This window comes from Miscanthus floridulus, chromosome 9 (genome assembly GCF_019320115.1).
Source record: "Miscanthus floridulus cultivar M001 chromosome 9, ASM1932011v1, whole genome shotgun sequence".
NCBI classification, from domain to species: domain Eukaryota; kingdom Viridiplantae; phylum Streptophyta; class Magnoliopsida; order Poales; family Poaceae; genus Miscanthus; species Miscanthus floridulus.
This window is the reverse complement of record NC_089588.1, coordinates 233,202-247,843: the sequence shown is the minus strand read 5'-3', so window position 1 is coordinate 247,843 and position 14,642 is coordinate 233,202.

Genomic DNA, 14,642 nt, shown 5'->3' with positions numbered 1-14,642 from the left:
GAGCTCTGGAATTTTATGGTTTAACATCTAACTTGAATGATGATTATGCAATTGGATTTTTATAATTAAAAGTAACTTAGGGTTTTTCACCTCTGTCTTTTGTAAATAAAATTAGATTATTCTTATATTGGTTTTCTAATACAAATATAATTTGGCTAGATATTTTTCTAGAGTATCTTATACATGTTTTATAAATCTAAAATAAATAAAGCCTATAGTTTCTTTTCGAAGCAAATCTATCGGTAGATGTATCTTTTTTGTTATAGCTCTGATTAGAGTGCTTTTGACATCTGTGTGTTCATAGTAACGTATAGAACATCTTTAAAACCTTTTTACCTATTGTTTATTATGTTTGGTGTATTGTTCTAATTTCGATCTATTGTTTGCTTCGTGTATGATTGCATGGATGATTGTGTGGTGCTTTATGATCATGTCCAGTCGGTGAGCTTTGCGTTGGTGATATAAAAGAAGTTGGTGATCTAGGAGAAGTCCTTTGGAGGTTATAATTCAATAGAAGAAGGATCTAAGTTTAAGGCAAGTATAGCATGGTATCATCCTTGTTGTCCTATAAACCTTTAATCATTTAATGCATGCTGCATGTGTCTACCTTGATTACCACTATGGATTTACTAGTACTTTGTTACTTTGTACCTTGATACCCATGGGGTATTGCATTGGGTAGTATGTTGCTAGTGCTCTAACAAAATCCATGATCTTGTAACTTGACTAATGGTATATGCAATAAACATTAAAAGATGTTTTTTAGCAACATGGAACAAGGGGGCTAGAGCATTGGGCTGCTTTTATGGTGCTCTAGATTCCTCTCCCTAAGGACATATCTATAAGTGATCATCCGGAACTTACAGTACAGCTGTGAGGGCTACATGGCTCTAGCTTCAGCCTAGTATGAGGACCTTTTTCTAGCTTGTTAGTGGTTACCGTTATTGGCGTAAGAATGACTTGCCGAATCGGGTATAGTGCGGCCGCTGTCCCCATATGTATACGTTGCACGTCATTGCGCCATTGGGAACGGGGGGCCTACATCTATTTGATGAGTGAATCTAATGGCCCTAACTTGTTAGACGAACCTTTGAAAGGCTACATAGTGAACCCTACCGACCTTCCTTGGAAGTGGGTCAAGAGATTAGCTATCTCGGGCGAAAGGGTAAATCACGACTCACAGTGAAAGTGTACAACCTCTGCAAAGTGTAAAACTGGTATATCTGCCGTGCTCATGGTTACGAGCGGCCTTGGACCCTTATGGAATAGATGATGAATACTGATGATAAAGATGCTCACTAATGATTACTGTTTATGCTATTCATTATTCATGTTTACCTAATCATGTATTTATACGGGCTTATCATAAATTTGATGCTACTCAACTGCTTAAAATCATGACTCATTAAAAGCTAATTGCAATTAAACCAGTCTTAGCCTTTTGAGCCTCATGAACCCCCTATTATATTTGTTAAGTACGACATGTACTTACGCTTGCTTTACTTTTCAAATATTTGGATAAAAATCCCAGATGGGTACCAGATTGCTAGAGTTTGGAGGAATTAGGCTCGAGATCAACCAGTCAGTTGTCCCTGTGGAATTAGAGTCTTCACCCAAAGATCAGAGTTATCTTTCCGCTATTTGCTATCTAAGGTTATATTCTTTATACTAAGTATGTTATATATTGAGCATGTCTTTTGATATTACCCTTAATTTTAGCTATATGTGAGATTTGACTTCCTAGGCTTACATATGGTGCGTATCTGGTTTTGTTTTTAAAGCCAGGTGCTACAAAGTGGTATCAGAGCAATGCTAACTATAGGACGCAAGCCTAGTAGAAACTGGTCATTTTAAGGTTTAGAAGTTGCTATAAAAACCTTTACTCTATGAACCTTGATATTTTTTTCTCTACTGTATCTCTACCCTTGCTATTCATCTCTATCTTGGTGCTTATTTTGAAGTCTTTGTTCTCATCTTCACTCCTTGATTTGATATTCTTTTAGAACTATTCCTCATCACCTTCTTGCGTCATCTGAATATGAGTCTTAGGATTTTTACCTCTAGTACAATAAGGACGATAGTATCACAAGTTGAGTCAATGATTGAATTGTGCACCTTTAGTGCTTTGTTGAATTGTCATTATGCTTATGATTGTTTTGCATCTTTGTAATGACTGCAATGATCTTATTGGTTGTTCCCACAATTTCATTTAGCTTATCGGCCTAAGGTATAAGGATTAATGAAATAAATAGTCGGGTTATGGTTTTCTTCTGTTTCCTTTATCCTGCCTTTTAGAGCAGCCTGCCTTCTTCGTCTTATATCTCTGATTTTGGACGATCAGAAATCATGAGAAAATCCTGTACAATAGTAAACTTCAATATCTTTCGCTGACCACAAGAAACACCCTGATAGCTATTTTGGTTATGGAGTTATGAAAATCACAAGATGATGCACCTGTGCTGTCTAAAATCTAGAGCTGTTTCTGTTGTGTATTGTTTTCGACTACCTGAACTGTAGAATTTGGGAAAGTGTTCTACAAGCAAGTTGTGTAGGATTCGATAAGCTTTCCAACGGTATAAGCTACAACTTCATTGGATTAACAGAATGAGAGTTACAGCTGTTTTAGTACACTGCTGTTTTCATCCCGCGAGGAATTTTAGATTTCTTGTCCTTGCCCATATACAAGAGTATCATTGGGATGTTAGAATGTCTTGATACTAATTAGCTCATCTAGAAGGAGATGCAAGCTATACTTTGGTGTCCCCTACTTTATCTTTTCCTAAGTGGGCAGCCAAGTGGATGAATTTGTAAGATGAAGTATCGTACGTTCTAGTTTATGCAGCGGAAGCGTGGTGGGCCCATAACCCACAGGTTCCAGGATTGAAACCTTTGGAGGAGATCAATAAGATAGATAATCATGCCTATGCAAGCTATCCAACTAAGAGGGGTTCGAATGCTCAAGGTGCCATATGAAGTTCAGTTATGCTCTCTAGCTCTCACTTGGAAGAATCGGTTAATCTGATAAGAAAGGTGGTACCCAGATGATGTATATCACTTAAGGGCTTCATCATCTAGAGTATGTAACCTTTGCTCGGTTGACAAGTTATTGGATCATCTCTGAGGAATTGATGCAGTCGATAATATGGCTCTGCAGTTTGAGCTATCCTCGGTTGGGAGTCTAATCTTCAACATACCTAAGACAAGTAGGCACTGATGACATATGAATGAGATATCTAATAACTACAGATGGTTCTATGGAGTCTCAGAAAATCCCAATGATATACTAAGCATGACAAGAAGGTTTGGATTGAAGAAAGTTAATGATATGATAGGAACCCACTAAAAGATGTGAGAGAAACTCAGAGTTTTCAATAATGAGATTTGGTTAGAGGTTCAAGGGAGGTTTATCCAAGATCGTCAAGGTATTGATAGTGTTACTGAAGAAGGTTTTAAGTTTGGATCAAGAGACCTCAGCTAAGTGTTTGAAGGAGTAAATAAGAGGTTGAAGTAAAACCTATGTATTAACTTTGCTAGATTAGCATAGGAGCTTTATATCCACTAGGATGCACCCTGTCAAGGTGTGGGATGTGTCCTTATACAAGAAGAAAAAGTAGAGGCTTATGCAAGAAAACATGAGATGGAACATCTGACGTATGATATGGAGTTATCCATTGTGGAGCATGGAGATGCTATCTACTTGGGCAAAACAAGTGACATCTAGGTGGATCACAAGAATCTAAAGGATATCTTCACTAAGATGGTTTTGAGCTTGTGACATCATTGTTGGATTAAAGCAATCAAGGTTTTATGACTTGGAAAAGTGTTCACTTCGAGAAGCAGAGTCATGGCCGATGCCCTTAGCAATGGAGAATTGTGCTAAGAAGGTTCGGGTGACACCAAGGACTAAGAATTGTATTCCAAGTTCGAGCAATTTAATCGGAATCCTTAATGTTTTAAAGATTGGTAGTAGAATCTCCTTCTGTCCAAGAGATTCGTCAGGCTCCGTTGGAAGGGAATATTTTGAGAAAAAGAATTGATATTATGGACTAAAAAGGAAAAGTGGCCTAGTGATTGGAGTTACCTGAGAATTGTTCAAGGTACTTGTCAAAATCTTGAAATTAGTTTGGCAAGATACTTGGAGTAGGGTTAACAGGTATGCAAAGTAAAGTGGGATTCTTTTCAAGACGATGGAACTACAGGAGGAAGTAGAGAACAATCCAAAGATGGAGAATCTGTATCTCTTTGATCACTATCTTCCGAATCTCGAGGACAAGATTCATTTTAAGGGGGGTAGAATTGTAACACCCTAAAATTTGCTCTTTTCAAAAAAAGATATAAATTGATTTAATTTTGTATTTTGTGCTCATGAAATATAGGAAAAAGAATATTTTTCATTATATTAAAATTCATCATAAGGACTAGCAACATGGTTGTGCATACATGTCGGTGCATTTGATTTATTGCTTGAGTGGTTTGAGTCCAGATTCAAAATGGTTTGAATTGCTTTTGGAAATAAATTAAAAATGACTTTGAAATAAAAGAAAAGAAAGAAAAAGAGAATTGGAAAATAAAAGAGTTTAAAAAAATTGTAAAATTTATTTTTGGGAAGCTTACCAAAATTTCTCATTTTTATTTGAATTGAAAAGTATATTTGAAACTATATTTGAATTTGATTTGGATCATATTTGAATTTGGATTGAAAAAGGAAAATAGGAAAATGGAAAACTGTCCCTCTCTTGCCTGGGCCCATCTCTCCTTCTCTCCATTGCACCGACCCGGTCAGCTCGGCAAGGCCCAAAGGCCGTACCCAGCCAAGCCAAAGCCGCAGCCGACGGCAGCGCCCACAACCCGCTCTCCCTTTTTCCCCTGGCCTGCTCCGCTCTCCCTCTCTCCCGCAGGCGGCCCAACCCCGCTCTCTGCCGAGCCATCCCAGCAAGCAGGCCGCGCTGCACCAAGCCTCCTCTTCCCTTGCGCGCAGTTGCTGACAGCCCGGCTCTGCATTCCATGTCACTGCCATCTCGGGCCCACTTGTCAGCACCATCCTTCACCTCCGTCGTAGCAGAAGGGGACTCCACCGCCGAGAGACTGAAGTCGCCACGCCTCGTATGCCTTGCTGTGCGCACCAAGATGCTCCCTGGGCCTTAAATAGCAGCCGCCCGCATCGTGCCGCCTCCCTACCAAGCTCTAGAGGAAGCTGCATCCGCCATGTCCCCGCACCGCTGCAACCCTAGCCGCCGCCGCCACCGTGCTTGCCTCGTAGTTCCGCCGCTCCACCGTCGTCCAGGACCGCTCGTCGAGCTTCGTTAGGAGGTAAGCGAGCAGATGGTACCACGCTAGCTCTCTCTCTCACCTTCTATTACCGTAGTGCCATCGCAGTTGTTGCGTCGGAGTCCCGATTCGCCCAATCGAGCTCACGCGCGCCTCTACGCCTTCGCATGTCTTCCCAATCCCTTAATCGAGTTCTACTCGCTCCGCTCTCCCTCCCCGTGCTAATCCCGTGGCCGATGATCCCCGGAACGTTGGATTGATGAACACCGGCGAGGTCCTATGTACTCCGGCCATGGCGCTGCCGGGCACAGCGCCGCTCCGGTGACCCCCATTTCCCCATTTGATCTGCACCGCCTGATCTGAAATCAACGACCTAGATTAGAAGATACCCCTTCGTCGACCGTTTTGTAAAAGAGCCCTCACATTTTTGTAGAATAAAACCCGCCGTCCCTACGATTTTGTTAAAGAGCCCCGGCCTTTTCTTTAAATAGTACCTGCAGTCCTTTGCTGATTTAAAATCAGATTTTATATATTTTACATTCGAAAATCAAGTTCCATCTATTTACAAAATTGCCACTATCTTTATTAGGCCATATCTTCTCCGTTTTAACTCCGATTTGACCCGTTCAAGTTGCGTTAGATTCGTAACGACATAATCTACGCATTAGTGTCAATGTTTCTCATGTGAAGAGCTCTAGAATTTTACGGTTTAACGCTTAACTTGAATGATGATTATGCAATTAGATTTTTATAATTAAAAGTAACTTAGGGTTTTTCACCTCTGTCTTTTGTAAATAAAATAAGATTAATCTTATATGGGTTTTCTAATACAAATATAATTTGGCTTAAAATAATATAGATATTTTTCTGGAGTATCCTATACATGTTTTATAAAGCTAAAATAAATAAAACATATAGTTTCTTTTCGAAGCAAATCTATCGGTAGATGTATCTTTTTCGCGTCTGTGTGTTTGTAGTAACGTGTAGAACATCTTTAAAACGTTTTTACCTGTTGTTTATTCTTTTTGGTGTATTGTTCTAAGTTAGATCTATTGTTTGCTTCATGTATGATTGCATGGATGCTTGTGTGGTGCTTTATGATCATGTCCAGTCGGTGAGCTTTGTGTTGGTGATATAAAAGAAGTTGGTGATCCAAAAGAAGTCTTTTGGAGGTTATAATTCAATACAAGAAGGATCTAAGTTTAAGGCAAGTATAGCATGGGATCATCCTTGTTGTCCTATACACCTTTAATCATTTAATTCATGCTGCATGTGTCTACCTTGATTACCACTAAGGATATCCTAGTACTTTGTTACTTTGTACCTTGATACCCATGGGGTATTGCATTGGGTAGTATGTTGCTAGTGCTCTAACTAAAGCAATGAACTTGTAACTTGACTAATGGTATACGCAATAAATATTAAAAGATGCTTTTTAGCAACATGGAACAAGAGGCTAGAGCATTGGTCTGTTTTTATTGTGCTCTAGATTTCTCTCTCTAAGAACTTATCTATAAGTGATCATCCTGGACTTACAGTACATCTGTGAGGGCTACATGAATCTGGCTTTAGCTCAGTATGAGGATCTTTTCTAGCTTGTTAGTGGTTACCTTCATTGGCGTAAGAATGGATTGCCGAATTGGGTATAGTGCGGCCTCTGTCTCTATGTGTATACGCTACGCGTCATTGTGCCATCGGGAGGGGGGCTCTACATCTGTTTGCTCAGTGAATCTAATGGCCCTAACTTGTTAGATGAACCTTTGAAAGGCTTCCTAATGAACCCTGCTGACCTTCCTTGGAAGTGGGTCAAGAGATTAGCTACCTCGGGCGAAAGGGTAAATCACGACTAATAGTGAAAGTGTACTACCTCTACAGAATGTAAAACTGGTATATCAGCCATCCTCACGGTCACGAGCGGTCTTGGACCCTTACGGAATAGATGATGAACACTGATGATACTGATGATAAAGATGCTCACTAATGATTACTGTTTATGCTATTCATTATTCATGTTTACCTGATTATGTGTTTATACGGGCTTATGATAAATTTGATGCTACTCAACTGCTTAAAAATCATGACTCATTAAAAACTAATCGCAGTTAAACTAGTGTCGGCCTTTTGAGCCTCATGAATCCCCTGTTATATTTGTTGAGTCGATATGTACTTATGCTTGCTTTACTTTTCAAATATTTGGATAAAAAACCCGGATGGGTACCAGATTGCTAGCGTTTGGAGGAATTAGGCTTCTGATCAATCAGTCAGTTGTCCCTGTGGAATTTGAGTCTTCATCCGAAGATCGGAATTGTCTTTCCGCTGTTTGCTATCTAAGGTTATATTCTTTACACTAAGTACGTTATATATTGAGCATGTCTTTTGATATTACCCTTAATTGTAGCTATATGTGAGATTTGACTTCATGGGCTCACATATGGTGCATATCTTGGTAGTTCCACTGATCTCCTCCAACAGAAACGGTGGTCAAAGCCACCAATGATCATGTACTGGGCGCTGCACTGCTGCAGCTGAGCCCTCCCTCTGTGACGTGATCCAATCAAGAAATTCAAAAGGTCCTGTCATCTTCCTTCCTCTTCTCTTCTCTTCTCTTGTTCAAATCATTCGAACGATCCGCTATAGATTGCTGAAGAATAAAAGATCTCGGTAAGTATTGGAAAGGGCTTGAGAGACAGACAGAGAGAGAGAGAGGGGAAAGGGAAAAGGCAGCAATGGATATATCTTACTGGTGACAACACAGCGTGCATGTCCCTCAACTGCAGATTTGATCACGCAATTGAGGGGCAGCTACATGGAGCATGAGGTGACTCTGTTTGAGTCTTCGAGTTCAATGATGTCTGTAGGGGAAGACGAGTTGTCCAGTCAAGGAGCTGGCCATGAAGCGATTACAGCAGAGGAGCAGCATATCAATTTTTAACAGGCTAGTATCCAATTACAGGGCAACTGATCACTGGCCGTGCTGAACCACACACATGTAATGTAATCCTTCTGTAATTTATTTATGTTACAAAAATCACGAACCAAACACTATCCTAGTACTAGTATGTGCTCGGTGAAGGGTGTTCAACAGTAAATAACTTGTCGATTCTACAACTAGGGCTTGTTGATTCAACCCTTGGTGTCGATACAGATGGTCCCTGCCCGTATTGATGAGCTGGGATGGCTAATAATGCTTCATCTTATCTGTGACACTCAGATCCCTGGCAGACACATGCTATTCCATTATGGGAACAACTTCACGGTACTGAGGAGCAAACCTTCATTGCAAGATAAGGGTATTTATTTAGACGAGTAAATGCATAACAATGTAAAAGCACCTTCTAGCAATTGCGGATATACTATAGTACTGATAAAAAAAGTAAGTAATCACCTCCAGCTAAATATATACGTTGCAGAATGGGGTCTCCTGTTCCACCTCTAGCTCAACAAAGTGTCCAAACAACACAAGCATGATATTGGCCAAAAGAAAGAGGATAGATGGATGTATATAGTAGAGTTAGAAAGGCTCATGAATCATTTGTTGGGAAAGGAAGGCGAAAGGAATGTGGACACTAGATACATACCTAGTCCGATCCAAGGGCGAACTGAAGTGCATGTCCTGGCTACCCTTTGAGTTTGTCCTGGTGCACTCCTGTAGTAGTGAGAGAGAATTGCCGACCTAGACACAGTGCATTCATGCTGCTCACATGTTCACTCTTCTATAGTATGGTGCCACATGTTCACAGTGTGGAATAAAAATAGCTGGGCAGATGAGCATGGGGGAGTTGCTCCATCTGAGGACATTTTAGAATTTTCATAAAAAATAATTTGAATTTCAGCAACAGGGCTGTTGTCACTCCCATAATAATATTAATTCTGTATGTGTTAAGCTAACACTTGCAAGCTATTATTAGCCGAAACGCAGTTTGACTCTTTGAGCCTGTCCTATTTGCACTGTTTTGGCCCATAAACACGTACGTAGCATAGGCACACAGCCCAAAAGGTGACAATCCTTTTTTTAGATAAAGGAATTGAATCCGGCTTCATCCCTTAGCACTAAGGGAATCAGACCACTTATTAGAGAAGATTGAAGTATCATAAAACACGTTCAACTTAAAACCCAATTCTAACATTATTTGGCCATACAAAGGAAGTGATTATAGCAGAGGAGCAGCAAATCAATTTTTAGTGGGCTAGTATCCGTTTGTCGATTTGAACTCTAACAGCGTAATGTCGGCTTCCAGTTTATTCACTAGACAATTCTTATACAATGGTGTTTTGCCATCTTGTCTCGTTCCCTCTAGCTTTCTCGGCTGTGTTTTACTAAGACATCCGATCTCTACATTATGTAGCAGCTGAGAAATGTCATCGTTATCCTCGGTGTCGTCAACTAGCGTGTTCCTAAACACATCATTAACTGTGGTCATAGATTCCATGTTGACACCGGGTTCCGTAACAGCCTCGTGGAGGACTACGTCAGGCATGGCCACATCATCATCGTTTTCCTACGGAACATTCACACCAACCTCGCCATGCATAGTCCATATCGTATAGTTTGGCATGAACCCCCTGGTAATCAAGTGCGATCGTATAGACTCAGTTTGAGCCCATTTCCTTTGATCCATGCAATCTTTGCATGGGCAGAAGATAGGGTTCCCATTCCCAGCATGGGTTTTGGCATTGGTGAGAAACTTGCCGACGCCTTGCATGTACCGCTTGTCTGTTCGGGACAAATACATCCACTCTCGATCCATCTCTGCACAACAAAATATTGAGACAGTAATTACAGAGAAATTAATAACAAGTGGAGCTTCATGAACAACAATTGTTGCTTGAAACTACAATTTATTCTACACTTATTTAATTTAGTCACCCCATTTTTTGAAAACAGTATTGTACACTAATTATTAGAAAATTGAAATTGGTAGCCTCGGTTATATAAATTGAAAATTGTAGCCCCATAAAAAACAATTATTGCACAATAATGAAGAACAATTATTCTACTCCATGCCACATAAAAATGGAGACACTAATTAAAAAACATTAAAATTAGAGACATGATCGTGAACAACAATGTAGCTCAAAACAATGTGTTGGTAGGTGACACATGGATTAATTTGCTCACTATAATTTTAAAAGAACCTAATCTACTCCTAACAAGAACTAATTATAGCCTCACATACGAACAATCATATTGACCACCATGTAATTAGCTAGAAATTTAAATGTGTTCAAAAACACCAACCTTTTGGATGATGGATTAACCACAATTTGCTTCGAAGCCTTGCACAAAATCCAATTGGAGAAGTGCTCTCTAGAATGGAGAAAGAACTAGAATGAGAATCAAGCAATGTAGCCATCAAACCAACGCCAATTAAGCAACAAAATCAAAAAGAGTGGATGCTTGTTACTAACCTTAAAGCAAGAAGATCAACCCATTCTTGCAAAATCCAAGAGCTAGCTTCATGGTGAAGAGCAGCCGCAAAGCCGCCCAAACGCGCGCCTCTGTGCTTGGGATGGAAGAGAGGAGGAAGAAGAGGACGGCGCCAACTTTTTGTACTGTGATGTTATCACCGTCGGTTCTTGTATAGAACCGACAGTTATAGCCCAAAATCATTGACGATTTTTGGCTAGAACCGGCAGTGATAAGTGGCCCTCAACCCACTGCCAGTGCAAGCCACGAGCCGGCAGTGATGTGGACATTCACTGCCAATTTTGACCCAGCCCCAATCATTTTCATTTTGAAGCTCAGAACCGGCAGTGAAGGTACATCACTGCCAGTGAAGGTACATTACTGCCAGTGAAGGTGGCAGTGATGAGGCTGGCAGTGATGTCCGATTCTGTAGTAGTGACAGGGCAATTCATTACTGACCGTGCTGAAGCAAACAATGTGTAACGTAATTGCTTGCCCTGTGTATTCTGTTTATGTAAGAAAAATCACAAACCAAACACTATCCTAGTACATGCTCGGTGAAGGGTATGCAACACTAATTAACTTGTCGCTTCTACAACTAGGGTTTGTTGATTCACCCCTTGGTGTCGTTACAGATGGTCCCTGCCGGTATTGATGAGTTTTGATGTCTAACAGTGCTTCATCTTATCTATGACACTCATATCCCTGGCAGACATATGTGCTAGTCCAATATGGACTCAACTACTTTGTTGCAGATATATTCACGGTGCTGATGAACTACATTCATCGCAGGATATAGGTATTTATTTACACGAGTAAATTCATAGGAATGTAAAGCACCTACCAGCAATTGCCAACACACACACACACACACACTATAGTAAGTAGTGAGAAGAAAAAGTAAGTAATCACCTCTAGCTCAACGAAGTGTCCGAACAACCCAAAGCATAATACTGGCCAAAAGAAAGAGGATAGATGGATGGATTGTAAAGTTGGAAAGAAAGGCGCATGCATAATGTGTTTGGAATGGGAGGCCAAAGGAAAGTGGACAACTGAAGCGCTCACGTCCTGGCTACAGTTTGTGTTTCTCCACGTGTCCAATGGATGTGACAATGTGGATGTTCAGTTCAATTCCTGTGATGCCCCCTCTCCTAAGGACATGCAAAGCATAACCAACAAGCTAGACGAATGATTACCTGGCTGTGTGTATTACCTTAAAATGATGCTGCTTGATCTAGCCTGGTACTACATGCACTACCGGACTCCTTGAGTTTGTCGAGTGCCCGAAACACTCGGCAAAAGACATAAAACACTCGGCAAATGGTTCGCCGAGTGTAACACTCGGCGAACAGCACTCGCCAAAAAAAGTGACGGCAAAGCCAACTTTGCCGAGTGTTTTTTATCGGGCACTCGGCAAAGCCTTTGCCGAGTACCCGACACTCGGCAAAGTTGAAACCGAAAAAAACCCGAAAAAAATGGGAATTTTTACCCAAAAAAAATAGATTTTTTTTTATCGATGGAGGCCCCCATCGGCCAGCGCCCACCCATCTACGACATTTTTCGCGTGAATTTCATGGCTACGTGGCCAACGCGATTCGAACCCGAGACCTCCCGCTGTGCACGTACCTCCTCTACCACTACACCACACTCTCACTTGTGTCTGGATTCCGTTTTAGTTCCCAATATATTATACTAAACCGAGTGTAAATTGCATGTTTGAAGCCCTAAACGAATTCAAATAAAAAAGTTGTAAACTACAAAGTTTCATAACTTTTCGAGATCTACACTTTTAGTTTAGGAAGTTTTTCCATCCGAGGTCATTTACAAAATTTGAATTTTAAAATTTTGAAATTCAAACACAGTTTTGCATGACAAGATGTTTTCAAATCAAAAGTTGTAAACTACAAAGTTTCATAACTTTTCGAGATCTACACTTTTAGTTTAGGAAGTTTTTCCATCCGAGGTCGTTTACAAAATTTAAATTTTAAAATTTTGAAATTCAAACACAGTTTTGCATGACAAGATGTTTTCAAATCAAAAAGTTGTCAACTACAATGTTTTATAACTTTTCGAGATCTACAGAGTTTATTTTGGTTGTTTTTTCATCCGAGGTCGTTTGAAAAGTTCGAATTTTAAAATTTTGAAATTCAAACGCAGTTTTGCATGACAAGATGTTTTCAAATCAAAAAGTTGTCAATTACAAAGTTTCATAACTTTTCGAGATCTACAAAGTTTATTTTGGTTGTTTGGTCATCTGTTTATCCGACATAGTCGTTCTAACATTGTTCACAAATCTTATATATCTCTCTTGTAGTTTCATAAACTACAAGAGAGATATGTTAGATTTGTGAACAAATTTATTTTCACATTGTCGTATGAAGAAAAGACCAAAACAAATATTGTACATCTTGATGAGTTATACAACTTTGTAGTTGAAAACTTTTTCATTTGAATTAATTTACTGCTTCAAAATGTGCTTTGAAATTTTCTTTGCCGAGTGTCAAAAAAAAAACACTCGGCAAAGAGACTCTTTGCCGAGTGTTAAAAAAAACACTCGGCAAAGAGCCTCTTTACCGAGTGTCAAAAAAAACACTCGGCAAAGGCGTCTTTGCCGAGTGCCCGAAAAAGAACACTCGGCAAAGCACCTGACGCTCGGCAACTTAGGCGTTTCCGGTAGTGATGTGATGTTGAGACTGCGAAATGAAAATAGCTGTGCAGAGGAGCTTGAGGAAGTTCCTCCATATGAGGACAGCTTAGTATTTCTGTAAAAAACAATTTGAAAGTCACCAACGTGTGGTTGTTGTCACTGACATTTTCTGTATGTTAAGCTACCACTTGGAAGCTATTATTAGCCCAACGCTGTTTTCTACTCTTTGGGCCGGTCGTATTAGCATTCGTTTGGCCACACAGAAACACGTAGCACAGGTACACACACAGCCCAAAAGATGAGACTCCTAAAGACCTTGGGGCCTTGTTATATATATGGTCTACGAAGTGCCAGAAAACTTTTTTTCTGACACAATGGCAAATTTTCAAGGACATCATTCAACCAAGTTCCAAATCCTTAAGTTGTCCCAATCGATAATAAAGCATTCTGTGCGATCCCTTTGTGATTCATGGATTACATGCTTTATCCTGTGTACCTGATCGAGCTTTGTTTCGATCATATTCATAACTATATAGCTTGCTTATGATTTCCCAATGACTTAGGCCGCGAGTGCCAAGACCACTCGGTGCCAATGCAAACGCCCTCCTGGTGAGAATGTCTTCAACAAAGAAGTGACCATAATGCCACCAATACCAGGGTACAACCAATTAAGTCCATCCATTGGAGTTTGTCTGTAGAGTCTAGGAACTGCACCCAACAAGCAACGCAACTCCAAGACACCAAGGGCTGCCTCTCCTTCCATTCTTGTGTCCATGCTGTACCTAACTCGTTAGTCATTAGAAACAGATCATGTTATACTGGACGTCGCTGTTGATTTTTTTGGTGGTGTTGTGGGTGATGAAACGTAATGACAGTGGTGAGGATAACCTATTGCATGAAGACGTTTGTTTGGCCAGGTCCTAACTAGTTTATTACAGCAAGTCTAAGTGAGATGCCATTTCTGCCTTTTAAACCTAATTTAGAATTTTTGGGACATAAAATTGACTCCAACTGATATTATATCTGGCATTCGAAAATAGCCAATGATCCATCCTGTCAAATCCGGTAGCTATAGAAAGCTAGCAGACACTGCTCGCCAAAAGAGCTTTCCGCACCGATTTCCTGTCTTCCTGCGCCGATTCTCTGTCTTCCTGCACGTTATCTCCAAGGACGCCGATCGATAATGCTCAGTGCTATAACTTAAGAAAAAGATACTGGTGCGTTGTGGTTACATCCACCTCGATCTCAAATCACATCACTTGACTTGTTTTAGTTTACAAGCATGTAAACATCGTAATAGGCATGTGCTTAGTTGTATAT